Here is a 14,650-nt window from a genome sequence, read left to right on the forward strand (position 1 = left end):
TGTGGCCAGATGGATGGACATGTCCACGAACCAGACAAGGCCCTCAAGTACTGCACGACAGGTGAGAGACGATATCAAACTGACATCTGCACTCATGGTAAGTGCTGAAGTTCTTGTGTCAATATGAGGCTGCAGGGGCTACCATCTGTTTCATGACCAGGCCTGAAATGATAATTAATAGGATAAAAGGAATGTTAAAGAAATAGGCCCATTAAAGGATTAACTCTATAGAAATGCAAAATACCTTGTTCTGAATGGTCAATTTCACTAACTTTATGATTGTAGTCCATAGTCATGTCCTTTTCTTTCTCTTTCTCCCGCCCATCTCTCATCTCTCTTCCTCATCTCTGTCTTCCCCTTTCCCCCTTTCTCCAGCTGGACTAAGAAGCGTTGGGTATTGCTGGTGAAGTCTTTGGAGAAGAAGAAGTGGGTCGTTGTGCGGCCTCTTCCCTTCTCCCATGCATACCCACAGCAGTATGACGTAAGTCCCTCCCCCTTCTCTATCCCTCCATCACTCACTCTTTTCACCCTTCCCCTCTCTCATACACAGTCACACCCACCTAAGTATGAACTGAGTCACCCCTCTCTACTAATTTTCTCCATCCCTCCCTCCCCTCGGGGCCTGTTTTAATCTCTCCAATCAGGCAGTCATTTCCAGCAGACCTCTCACATGCTGAATACAGCTGATGTTGTTTACAGCTCTCCTCCTCTCGTCTTTACACCTATAGGCAGCTTGGCCTTTGTTCCACGGTAGGTTAGCTATTTGTCGTGCTACTAAAGGGTTTCTGTAAAGAAGGGCCAGTATGTCAGCATCCGTTTCAATTGTGTTTTGACATCCGATTATAAGGATTGTCAAATAAAATCACAGGAAAGTATACAATCAGGACAGACAGTGCAATAATAAAGCAGTCTGCCTAGATGTGTGTCCATGTGATGAAGCAGGAGAAGTGCCACTGACATCGGGAACTGTTCCTTCGCCCACATTCTGGAAGAAAGGGACGTCTGGACGTACATGAATAACAACAGCTGTAAGATTCTGTCTTTATGTTGCTTTTCCTCTTTTTGCGTGTGTCATGGCCAAACAAATCATGTATTTACAGTGTATTTGTTTGCAACGCTAATCCCTGTCCCCTCCCGTCCACAGTGAGGGACATGCAGCAGATGTTTGACATGTGGCTCAGGCTGACCAGTCAGAATAGACTCACTGATGCAAGCCTTATAGCCTCGCCTCTGGAGGAGAAATTGGTTTCCCTGACGACAGATTCCACTGAGCCACTGAGTCATTGGTGAGTGGCTTAAGTCATAGGGGAGGTGGGGTACTAAGGTAACATGGAACTGTTTTAAGATGGTCATTAGCTATGACCCCTTTAGGGATCCCCCAAAAATAAAAATACAGGATTTGATAAAATATAGAATTTGGCCTTTTCTACTATAGCCCATAGAAACACATTGAGTAACAGGTTCATAAATGGCAAAAAAGACACTTCAAAACCTTATGATTTATTGTTTGACTATGTGCTATATCTAGGAGATATGAGAAAGCTCAGGAAATATTTACGTTTTTCTGGACACATTTGATCCCTTATTTTTGTTGGCACAACTACCTTCTTTCTTCCATTCCTTTTTGTATGGGTTACCTTCAGACGACACTTGTGAGAGTCTCCCCTTTCCATAGAGTGGAATAATAGTTTGTAGGCCAAACCGTTCGGACGCTACATAGGTTTTTGTGAGATTCCTCATGGTCTGACAAACAAGGCTACAGCTCGGCCATCTTATGCAGATGCAGAAGGCCGACATAGGCAGTAGATTGAGACGCAGCCCGTACAAAAAACCTGATAGCTCTAGCTTGAACTAATGGATTTTGATGGGGATTTTTTATGTTACTTAGATTTGATTCACGGCTGTGTCAGTAGACTCCTTAAGGATTAAAAACAAGTGGTATATTTTTTTTATACTAGCCTTTTCTGATGTTGGATGTGGAGAAACCCATTTTGTGAGTGTCAGTCTGGGCAGAAGGAGGAGATGTGTGAGTGTTGTCAGGCTGAGGCTGAGCCGCTCCCTGGAGCTGTGGATAAGTGACCCTGATCCCACTACACCAGAGACCAGCTACAGTACCTACCGCCTGTGACGAGAGTCTGAATGCGAACACACACACCCCTTACAGTACGACAAATTGCTGATGCAACAGGCACCGCCTTGTGCGATGCACACACAGAAAGTAATGTATAAGAAAATGCACGTCCATAATCTGAGGGGTTTGACTAAGGTTTGGCTGTTATTAACTTCAATCTGAGCCTCATTGCATTTCTAGCACGCTGCAAATGTCACTGTACTGGACGTGTCTGCCCTTCCCCTACATTACAACCCGCAAAGTCGCCCCTTTACAAATACGGAGTGGCTGCATGGCTGAATTCTCTTGACGCCTCTTCCCGATCGATAAACAACCAAACAAATTAGGCTACAAAATATATACATTTTTGAAATGTTATTTCAAATCGCTGTGGGTTTTTTAATTCAGCTGTTCAGAAATATGACGCAGAGAAATGTGCAGAACGTGTTTAGGTTGTTTAGCTCTGGGGAAGAGGTGTCTAAGGGGGTGAAACTGCGCGGTCACTCGGCCTTACAAATAAGCCCCTATATATGTTGCTAGGGACAAATGCCTTCAACCAAATCCTTCCCTCCTTTCCTTGTAGGAACGTAGAAAGGTGGAGAGTGAAATAGGACAGAAATTGTGAGTACGCCATTTTCTTTGTCCATGGTAGTTAGTGCTTCACTCTATTTGTCTGCAATATTGGTAGAGGACTATGAATGTAAAGCCAGTCAATGCCATAATGAGAAAGCCATCAAATTATATATGGTTGTGGAATGTATTCGGAATACCTAAGACAAATCTTATATAACATTTAAAATGAACCCCTACCCCACCTATCCTCCCCTTTATTGATAGAAATTGCATAGCAGTCTTTTGGTTACATAAGCAAGTCAGGCAGCCCAACCTGTGGTCAGCACTGACATGTACACGCATTCACATACATATGCACTGAGCAGGCTCAGAATGGAACACCGTGTTTCATAATATGGCATTGACATTGGAGGACTATAGGGGTCAAAGTGACTGTAGCAGTTCAGCTTCAGTTCTCACAGACTCTTCACTCGGACCCACTCAAACATACTGTGCCGTATGCTTAGAGTCTAGAGTTTTTGTGGACCACATGAACAAGTCCTGGTTTGTCTTGGTCAGTAGGGCTGGCACAATTACAGCATAATCCTGAAACAGACGAACCATTGTTGTTATTATTTTTCACAACCGTTTTGTTTTTATTTACGAACGACTGATTGAAGACGGGACAGTCGGTTATTCGTGCTGTTGAGTTGGTTTCTGCGGTAATACGGACTCTTCACAACGTGATGAATCTTTGTTGCTCCTTGCTGAAACAACTTGCAGTCAGGAGGAGAGGAGAAAATGTGCCTCTTAAAATCCCCCAAAAAGACCAATAACCATCATCCAAAATTCCATGACTGTCACAGCCATTCTGGTCAGGTGACGTGGCTTCATTTGGCATGTGGACCACCAGTTTAACTAGGATAACGTGAAGTTACCTTTGCCACATTAGCCCTCAAATGTAAACCTATGCTGATTAATCAAGGGAAAACTGATTGTCTGGAATGAGGTGTCAGAGTTCATGAAAAGATGATAAGCACAATATCAATGAAGACATAAAAAGTAAATGAAAAGTAAGGTAGGACTACCCATAATTTACACTTAAAGGTACGTTTTTAGCCTAGTCTTAAATTTAGATGTGTGTATATGCATGCACACACTGTGTGTGTGTATGTATGTGTACATGCATGCATACTGTGACGGCCATGAATTTTATGAACCGTCTCAGTGCTTCTCCTTCCAATAGGGCGCTTCCCCTTCAATTGCCAATTAAATAGGGCTTTTCCTTCCAATAGGGTGCTTTCCCTTTAATTCCCAATTAAATAGCCAGCATCAGCTGCGCAAAGTGGGGTTGTGATGGAGACGTGAATGAGGATGTTTTCAACCCTCAGTTCCGAAGCTTCTCTATTCCATTTGTTTTGTAGCCTAATAGAGTTTACCCAGGATCGGACCACTCTTTGCGTCTGTGAACTTACACCTCTCTGTTCTTCGTGGCCTTTCTCTGCTGGAGATCTGTTGGCGGATTGGATTGTCTGACTGACCGACTGACTACTACCTTTTTGTATACTGTATTTAATTTGTTTTGATGTGATGTATACTGTGATGATTTATGTAGTTAGTTGTAGTTGAGGACTTAGTAAGAGTTGATACGCTTTATAGTTGTGTGGTAAAATAATTGTTATTGATTGTATGATTAATTCTGGGTTTACGCTACACTTGAGTGAACGGACAAACATTGCGTGACAAAGGTCACTTGGGTTCCCTGAACTACTTTACCGGGCTGGACTCTTTTTAGACCCGAGGCACAGGACATTTCTGGAGGAACCAGAACTCATTGTGTTATATTATTGTATGTGTGTGTAATCATTTATGTTGGTAATACAACCCACGCAAAAGAATACAGTTGTTTTTGAAGTTCTTTCCAATGTTTTAAGGGTTTATGAAAAGTTTATTTCCATCCTGACTTTTACATAAGTCCTTTGTATTGGTGTAGACTTGACGGACCAGATGGGACTCATTCCCTCCCAAACCAAAAGGAGAAACCAATGTTTTCTCTGGTAGGCACAACCTACCTGGCACCCCTATAAATAACAACCAAGTCAAAACCGATACAATACATACATACATACTTGTGCTGCGGTAATATAAAAATTAACTTTTTTAACTAAAATAAATGCATTTTCTGAACACCTCACAACAAGTACATATTAAATCTTCAATCATTTTTTCCCCATATCAGGCATTAAAGCCATTTTATTATTGTCCATTTTTGTCTGAAATGGACACCACTTATCTTCAAACCTGTCACAGACAATATGGAATATGATTATAAAAGATGCTTGTTATAAGATCAACATGTACAGTGCCTTGCGAAAGTATTCGGCCCCCTTGAACTTTGCGACCTTTTGCCACATTTCAGGCTTCAAACATAAAGATATAAAACTGTATTTTTTTGTGAAGAATCAACAACAAGTGGGACACAATCATGAAGTGGAACGACATTTATTGGATATTTCAAACTTTTTTTAACAAATAAAAAACTGAAATTGGGTGTGCAAAATTATTCAGCCCCCTTAAAGTTAATACTTTGTAGCGCCACCTTTTGCTGCGACTACAGCTGTAAGTCGCTTGGGGTATGTCTCTATCAGTTTTGCACATCGAGAGACTGAATTTTCCCATTCCTCCTTGCAAAACAGCTCAAGCTCAGTGAGGTTGGATGGAGAGCATTTGTGAACAGCAGTTTTCAGTTCTTTCCACAGATTCTCGTTTGGATTCAGGTCTGACTTTGACTTGGCCATTCTAACACCTGGATATGTTTATTTTTGAACCATTCCATTGTAGATTTTGCTTTATGTTTGGGATCATTGTCTTGTTGGAAGAAAAATCTCCGTCCCAGTCTCAGGTCTTTTGCAGACTCCATCAGGTTTTCTTCCAGAATGGTCCTGTATTTGGCTCCATCCATCTTCCCATCAATTTTAACCATCTTCCCTGTCCCTGCTGAAGAAAAGCAGGCCCAAACCATGATGCTGCCACCACCATGTTTGACAGTGGGGATGGTGTGTTCAGGGTGAGCTGTTGCTTTTACGCCAAACATAACATTTTGCATTGTTGCCAAAAAGTTCAATTTTGGTTTCATCTGACCAGAGCACCTTCTTCCACATGTTTGGTGTGTCTCCCAGGTGGCTTGTGGCAAACTTTAAACAACACTTTTTATGGATATCTTTAAGAAATGGCTTTCTTCTTGCCACTCTTCCATAAAGGCCAGATTTGTGCAATATACGACTGATTGTTGTCCTATGGACAGAGTCTCCCACCTCAGCTGTAGATCTCTGCAGTTCATCCAGAGTGATCATGGGCCTCTTGGCTGCATCTCTGATCAGTCTTCTCCTTGTATGAGCTGAAAGTTTAGAGGGACGGCCAGGTTTTGGTAGATTTGCAGTGGTCTGATACTCCTTCCATTTCAATATTATCGCTTGCACAGTGCTCCTTGGGATGTTTAAAGCTTGGGAAATATTTTTGTATCCAAATCCGGCTTTAAACTTCTTCACAACAGTATCTCGGACCTGCCTGGTGTGTTCCTTGTTCTTCATGATGCTCTCTGCGCTTTTAACGGACCTCTGAGACTATCACAGTGCAGGTGCATTTATACGGAGACTTGATTACACACAGGTGGATTGTATTTATCATCATTAGTCATTTAGGTCAACATTGGATCATTCAGAGATCCTCACTGAACATCTGGAGAGAGTTTGCTGCACTGAAAGGGGCTGAATAATTTTGCACGCCCAATTTTTCAGTTTTTGATTTGTTAAAAAAGTTTGAAATATCCAATAAATGTCGTTCCACTTCATGATTGTGTCCCACTTGTTGTTGATTCTTCACAAAAAAATACAGTTTTATATCTTTATGTTTGAAGCCTGAAATGTGGCAAAAGGTCGCAAAGTAGTTCAAGGGGGCCGAATACTTTCGCAAGGCACTGTACCTAATGCTCATGTGTCCCCCAAACCAATTAAATTATTATAAATATAAAATGTATGTAAAATCTTAGAATTTTGCTATATTAAACCCTGAAATAGACATTGTGTCAGCAGGTCATCATTTAAATTTAAAAAATGCTTTCAATTCAGAGTTTTGACATGAATCTGATCTTCTTGGGATTGTGCTTAACATTTCAGACTGAGCTCAGAAAACATCAAATTCATATGTATTCATCTTTGACATTTTATTTAACAAATATTGTCTTGTAACGGGGTAGAAGAGACACATCGGTTTCCATATGAACTAGTTTAGTTTACAATCAAAATCCCTCCAAGATTTACCCCCAAAACATTGCATTTCATTGTATGTAACCATGTAATAAGGACATTTAGATATAGTTAGATTAATATGGGTTTTATTAACCAAACTGCAGTAAATATGGCAACATATAAAAACGCATTGGGGTAATTAATAACATTCAACAGGTTTCATCAGAAAAGTTCAACGTGTCATCAAACAGTAGGAACATTTTCCAAGGGCATTTCGAATGCTAGAACAGCTAGAACTACAGCACTAACGTCAGCATGACGATCCTTCTTCTCAGGAGCACCATATTCATTCATTGTTTTCTTTTTGAGAGTCTGGCCAACACAACTCTCTCAACGTCTTGGTGGCGGGATGTCACACGCTGTGGGGGTGGAATCATCTCAAGGACTTCATCAAACTGATACCAGTGGATGTCGTCTCGATAAGGCCAGTAAAATCTGTTTGGTCCTACACAATGCATACATTTCACTTGTACACATGCCATCCGTGCTGAGGATGATGCCTGGATAAAGGTCATCAAATTCCACTACACACCACTGCCCAAGAACACCTGCATTTCCCACACTGGATTTCATCCACAGGTTGTGGATTTTCCTCATTGGCTGGCTGTTCTGGAGCAGCGAGGACCTTCTTCCTGAAACTGAAGTGCTGTGTGTTACAGCATGCACAGTTTAGGTCCTTATTTGTTTAACAAAGGCTGCTGACATCACGAAACATCAGCTCACCAGGAGCAAAGGGTGATGACCTGGTGTAGTCTCATGGTGGAGGGTACCGCTTTTATCGAGCTTGGCATCATCTCCATCGCATGTTCAACATCTGGACTTTGTGGAGGAGTGGTCAAGTTCCTCAGTGTTCCTTTCCTCTCCTTGCTTCTTTTGTATGCTCTTCTCCGTTTCTTTTCCCTGCTTCAACATTTCTTTTCCTTCTCTGACGCTTTTTCTCAAGGTATTGCTCCCTTTTTCTGACACTGCCTTTGTCTTTCTGCTGCTGATGTGGGTGCCATCATTCCCTAGATGGTTCAATGGATAACGTTAAATCAAAGCTTCTTAGAATATATACATGTCTACACTATAATCCTTGAGTAATTTAGGCTCTAGAGCGACTTAAAGGAACAACGGAAGTTAAGAGCCTTGCCCAACTCTCCTACCACTAGGCTACCTGCCTTTTAAAATATATTTTTTGCTCACATTGAACACATTACAGCATGTTTCATAAGTGAATGTAAACCATGTATAATATATTGATGAATTCATTTGTTTAGATGCAGTAAGTAACTCAACCCTGTCACAGGTTTACAACCCTGTTACAATGAAATGTGATGGTTTTTGGCTCAAAATGGCCTCTGCTTCTCATGTGAAGGACAGGAGACCACATGGTGTGCATGAAATTAATAGATTGTATATTTTTATGTGTTGAAATATAATTTTGATAGGTACTAGTTTTCCATGTTTATTTAATGTAACGGGGTTGAGTTGTTCAGGTCGACGATCCTCACCTGACTTTAAAATAACAACAAAATACAGATATAAAACAATGTGATTACTTGCCTCTTTCTGTACCATGCAGTTGAAAATTGTTGAATGATGTCAGTTCCTGTTAATGATGGCACTAGTGGACTGACTATTTTTTATAGGCAGAGTTTGGTAGGCGTTGAGTGTAGACTGACGGACAGACCGAAATTGTGTGATTTTAATCAATAATCATGCATTTATTTGATAAATACTTACTCAACAAAAGAACACATATGTTTGCATTAATGGCAAAAGTGATTAATTATGTGCACATTTTAATATTAATTTCGGTTGGATTGTGCCCATAGGCAATGTTGTTGCATGTGATGTCTGGTGAGGACCTGCCTTACAACAGACCTGCAAGCCCTCAGTCCAGCCTCTCTCAGACTATTGCGGACAGTCTGAGCACTGATGGAAGGATTGTGCGTTCCTCGTGTAACTTGAGCAGTTGTTTCCATCCTGTACCTGTCCCGCAGGTGTGATATTCGGATATACCGATCCTGTGCAGGTGTTATTACACGTGGTCTGCCACTGCGAGGACGATCAGCTGTCCGTCCTGTCTCACTGTAGCGCTGTTTTAGGCGTCTCACAATCAAATTTATTGCCCTGGCCACATCTGCAGTCCTCATGCCTCCTTGCAGCATGCCTAAGGTACGTTCTCGCAGATGAGCAGGCACCCTGGGCATCTTCCTTTTGGTGTTTTTCAGAGTCAGTAGAAAGGCCTCTTTAGTGTCCTAAGCTTTTAGAACTGTGACCTTAATTGCCTACCGTCTGTAAGCTGTTAGTATTTTAACAACCGTTCCACAGGTTCATTAATTGTTTATGGTTAATTGAACAAGCATGGGAAACAGTGTTTAAACCCTTTACAATTAAGATCTGTGAAGTTATTTGGATTTTTACGAATTGTCTTTGAAAAAGGGATGTTTCTTTTCATGCTGAGTTTTTCAAAAGTTTGGGGTCACTTAGAAATGTCCTTGTTTTTTTTAAAGAAAAGCACTTGTTTTTGTACAGTTTGAAAATAACATCAAATTGATCAGAAATACAGTAGACATTGTTAATATTGTAAATGACCATTGTGGTATCAGCAACCATCACTCCTGTGTTCTAATGTCACGTTGTTAGCTAATCCAAATTTGTCATTTTAAAAGGTTGATTGTACATTAGAAAACTCTTTTGCAATTATGTTAGCAGAGCTGAAAACTGTTGTTCTGATTAAAGAAGCAATTAAACTGGCCTTCTTTTGACTAGTTGAGTATCTGCAGCATCAGCATTTGTGGGTTTGATTACAGGCTCAAAGTGGTACATGCATACATACAGTACCAGTCAAATGTTTGGACACACCTTCTCATTCCAGGGTTTTTCTTTTATTTTCTACATTGTAGAATAGTAGTGAAGACTTCACAACTATGAAATGTTGTGAAATCCAGGAATGTGGGTTTGTGTTACTATAAATGTTGGCTTTCAAGTAAAATCATAAGGTTAAATTAAAAACAGGACACATCCAAGGTCACTTGCTCGATGAATGGTCATGTAGTAACCAAAAAAGTGTTAAACAAATCAGAATATATTTGAGTCTTCAGTAGCCACCCTTTGCCTTGATGACAGCTTTGCACACTTTTGGCATTCTCTCATCTGTAGTGCATTTCAATTAACAGGTGTGCATTGTGAAAAGTCAATTTGTGGAATTTCTTTCCTCCAATCCGTTATGTTGTGACAAGGTAGGGGTGGTATACAGAAGAGAGCCCTATTTGGTAAAAGACCAAGTCCATATATGACAAGAACAGCTCAAATAAGCAAAGAGAAACAACAGTCCATCATTGCTTTAAGACATGAAGGTCAGTCAATACACAACTTTGAAAGTTTCTTCAAGTGCAGTTGCAAAAACCAAGTGCTATGATGGAACTGGCTCTCAAGAGGACCGCCACAGGAACAGAAGACCCATAGTTCCCTCTGCTGCAGAGGACAAGTGTGCTGTAAACAAACAGGCTTGTCACCTCTGACTGCTATCTTTAGAAGTGTCAATAAACAGCCATAATTAAAACAACAAACTCATGTTAGTAAACAAATGGTTATATCAGAATGGTTAATAATAATGTATCTGGCCTTGTGCTTAGAGAGGATTGGAGGAAAGAACAGTGGTCTGACCTGATGGTATCAATATCCACAGAGAGAACTGCATTTGATCATGACTGACTCATTTGTTTCTGTTTTTGTACAGTTTTAAAATAACATCAAATTGATCAGAAATACAGTAGACAAACCATTGTGGTATCAGCAACCATTTGTGTTCTAATGGTTTAAGAAGCTTTGACCCCAAAAAGCATTGTCAGATGTTGTTTTATTTTTTTCCCGTTAATCTTTTCAAGTAGAAGTCCGAAAATGTGCTTGTAAACCTCAATCCACACAATATCCCCTCTATTAAAAGAAGAAAAATCATTGTGAATTGACGGGCGGCACGGTAGCCTAGTGGTTAGAGCGTTGGACTAGTAACCGGTTGCCTGTTCAAACCCACGAGCTGACAAGGTACAAATCTGTCGTTCTGCCCCTGAACAGGCAGTCATTGAAAATAAGAATGTGTTCTTAGCTGACTTGCCTGGTTAAATAAAGGTCAGAGTTACGGATTATTTTCAACAACATGGAATAGGAACCAGAATTATAAGAAGTGAAAAAAACGAGGCCTCTTTTCGTTTTTTTAACCTTTTCTCATCCTGGTTTGAAGTGAATTATGACCACAATCTCTCAAGTGTTTAACAATAAACAGAGACTGTTTTCGAGAAATGGTGTGACTTTGATTTTCTTATTCACCCCACCATTAATTTAAAGGTGTAGTATGCAGAATTCTCTCCGCCATTTATTGTTTGCTAAATTTCTAATAGGCTAATTTCATTTTGTGACCATCTGTGAAATATATTTTCAATACCAAATAATCATATATTTCCAGATGTTTTAAGCTGGTTTACAAAACCGAAAGTAAATAACGGGAAGCATAGAAATAGTGCACACAGAACAGATCTGATGCTTATTTTAGACCTGCTTTCAATGGTAATGACAGATCTATAACTCTCATTTCTATGTGAATTTGGTTGTGACACCCACAAAGTTATATATTGGAGCTTTAACAGTATATTGAAAGTATTAATTGGAATATTTAAGTTTGGACACAGCAAGAATATTGACCTAAATGATCATTCGAAATGTATCTTTACTTCTCTGCTGTATTTGTTTTATTGGACTCAATAGGCTTCCAGTGGTTCTGTGAGATTCTAATGGCGAACGTGCATAAAGATTTCAGATATTACTTGATTTTTTTTTATAGCATTATCCACTGAGTATGAACCATGTCTCGCGCCATCGTTTACAATGTGCAAATAAATCAGCACAATCTACCCTTTTGGTTTCTAAAATTGCCAGCGTCAAGCTAAAATTGGGATCATTTATACTGTGCTTAAAAAATAAAGTAGCGCAATGTAGGCTACAATACCTTAGCAATGTATCTCAGCAAAACGAGGGATTTGTGGTAAGTGCATGGGGGCCGCTATCTTTATGCACCTCTGCTATTACTGGTAGGCAACGTCAACGCTGAAACCAAAAAACCCTGATGTACTGGCTCTACAATGATCCTAGGATTCTAACCCAGACTCAGATCCCAGCCTAGAAGTATGACCTTGCAAGAGGTCTCCATGGTTATGACTACTCCTATAACGTGGCTGATGTTGACTGAAGTGAAAAGTGTTTTACATGTGTCCAAGATAGGACAGGGTGCCAGCCGAAAGAGATTCGTGAGATCTAGTGTGCCCAATTTGACTGGAGCGTGGAGCGACATTCCCAAAGGCTGGATGGAGCATCAGGCTTCTCGCCCGCTCATATTTCGCTCCATTAGCGCTCCACGGTCTCGGGGCATGCCCGCCCCTGCATATGCATTTGTTGTCTTGTGTGCTGCTAATAGACTTCCTTTAGCTGCTGCCGTGTAGTTAGCTAAATATTACATATATTTTAAATAAACTGATAAACACACATGTTATGAATCAAGTTGACTTACAGAGATGAGGACCAAGAGCAAGGGAGGGAGTGCAGTGATATCCACAACTAAAGAACCATTGTGGAATCTGAAAAGACTCTTATACAAAAATTATGATGGTTTACTTGGCTACTATGTGGACATGCTAAAAGAAATGAATGAGGTGGGTAGATAACTGTCATTGTAGCAAAGTATTTATAAACTATATATCAGATATCTTAGACGTTTAGTTCATTTTCGTTCCAGTATCTATACAATAGGCCATAATTGATTTTGGCCCAATAGACCTGGCATATTCCCACGTTCAAGGAGTTTTCGTTTATTTTGCCTTACCAATAGAAAAAAACAAAAAACAACACTGCTTCTCTGCCCAGCTTGGCAAGAGTGGCCAAAACGGTGTTTAGCATCCCCAGTGGCACTGCAGGTGTGGAGAGGATATTCTCCGCTGCTGACCGGCTCTCCAGGCACCATCGCACTAATAAGTCATTTTTCGTTTAATTTATATTTAATTCTAAGTCACAGCCTATTTGCGCAATTTTATATACTATAATGATTTAATAAATTAATACAACGAATGTGTTTAAATGCTGCGCGCTTTATGTCCTTACGAGCCTATTGTGTCGCACTCGCAAATGCTTCGCAAAGTATTTATTTGTAGGCTATAGCCTTGAAATAATTTAAATTAATATAGCCTAAATAACTTCCGTTACTTCTTAGGCTCCCTGTCTTGACCTATTTAGTATTTATGTTCTGTTTAATATGACATGTAGCCTATTTGAAATGATGCTCGCTTCTTACAGTACATTCACCTTTTCATGTTTATTCAAAACTTTTCATTCAAATCCACGTGGTTTGGTTTCAATACTTTAAAAAACAATTAGTAGATTTAGGTAGTCACAAAATAGATTCCCTGTGAGAATGGAGCGGTTTTTAGCGGAGCAAAAGGAAAGGACATAGAGCACCGGAACGGAGCACCCAACAGCAGTCCCAGCATCTTACTACTGCTACACCTGGCTATCAGCAGCACCTTGTCTGGCAGCGAAACAGTTAATTCGGCCTCATTTAAGGCCTTAAAAAAACATATCTGATATGGCTGACTCGCTTAAACAAATGTGGTTTCTACTGACAATTGTGATGTACAAACTATGGCATAAGGGGACGACAAGTGGATCAGTGGCAATCCATTTCGATTAAGACAATGAGGAGCTAGGACTTTTGCAATGTACAGGACAGAATTCAGAACATGGGCAGTTTTTGGTGTTCTCCCTGTACACCAAGTCAGAACTGTAGGATACATACAGGGGTCATATAAGTAGACAATGAAAGCTTTTACAATATTCTATGATTACATTTCTCGAAAACAGGTTATAGGCTACATGTGCACCACCAACTAAGAACAGTAGGCAAAATTAAGAGGGGTAAGTATACCAAATGATTAGGGTGAGGCACATGGACTACTAACATCTTATGACACAACATCCACTTTATATTACTTTCTTAGCTCTAGTATACTTATATCCCTGGCATATTACATAATTTATGCATCAGCATACAATACATTTTTGGATTAATTTGAGCATGAAGGTGGCACGGCGGTCCTTTGTAGGCAAATTTTGTCCTCAAAGTCTGGCATTCTCTGGATTTATTGTGCTTTCAAAACAACTGGAGGCCGGATTTACAATTTTGACTTGGATGACCGTCCATAACGTATTTTCTCAGTCGGAGCTTGTTTATTCCCGACTTCCCAGTTGTCTTGAACTCACTGAAGTCAAGTTTTCTCAGTTTTGTGTTTTGAGTGCAGCACAAATCATGCTTCATTGACAACATGGCCAATGTTGAATGTTTATCATTTTAAATTAGGAAAATAGCTCCTTAATCACAGATTTGAGACCACACAGCCACTGTCACTGAATCTTTCCAAACCACTCATTGTTGAATTAGCTATTTCCAACTTGTTGTGTAATGTTTATGTCCAATGGCCGATGAGCACCAATCCGTTTTATCTATAATTTCTATTCATTATTTCTCTTCATATGACAAGGAATAAAAAGGATTTGTGAGTAGATTGTCGACTTGATTTGTGATGATGACTGCTAGCTAAGATTTTGAAAGTAGGATGTTGACATGATCAGTCCAATCACTGCTACTGTACAT

General features: G+C 40.1%; 1 long non-coding RNA gene across 2 annotated transcripts; it reads left to right on the forward strand.

Annotated features, from left to right (window-relative positions):
* The first annotated feature begins 65 nt into the window (after window positions 1–65).
* On the forward strand, window positions 66–9,277 carry LOC124039301. Of its 2 annotated transcripts, XR_006839544.1 has the most exons (5): window positions 66–481; window positions 645–1,028; window positions 1,145–1,286; window positions 2,694–2,731; window positions 7,279–9,277. It is a non-coding gene; the product is annotated as an uncharacterized LOC124039301 (long non-coding RNA). The 2 variants fall into 2 exon arrangements; XR_006839543.1 differs by having other exon boundaries at window positions 66–1,028.
* Window positions 9,278–14,650: the final 5,373 nt, after the last annotated feature.

The sequence above is a fragment of the Oncorhynchus gorbuscha genome, linkage group LG07, assembly GCF_021184085.1.
Source record: "Oncorhynchus gorbuscha isolate QuinsamMale2020 ecotype Even-year linkage group LG07, OgorEven_v1.0, whole genome shotgun sequence".
NCBI lineage: Eukaryota > Metazoa > Chordata > Actinopteri > Salmoniformes > Salmonidae > Oncorhynchus > Oncorhynchus gorbuscha.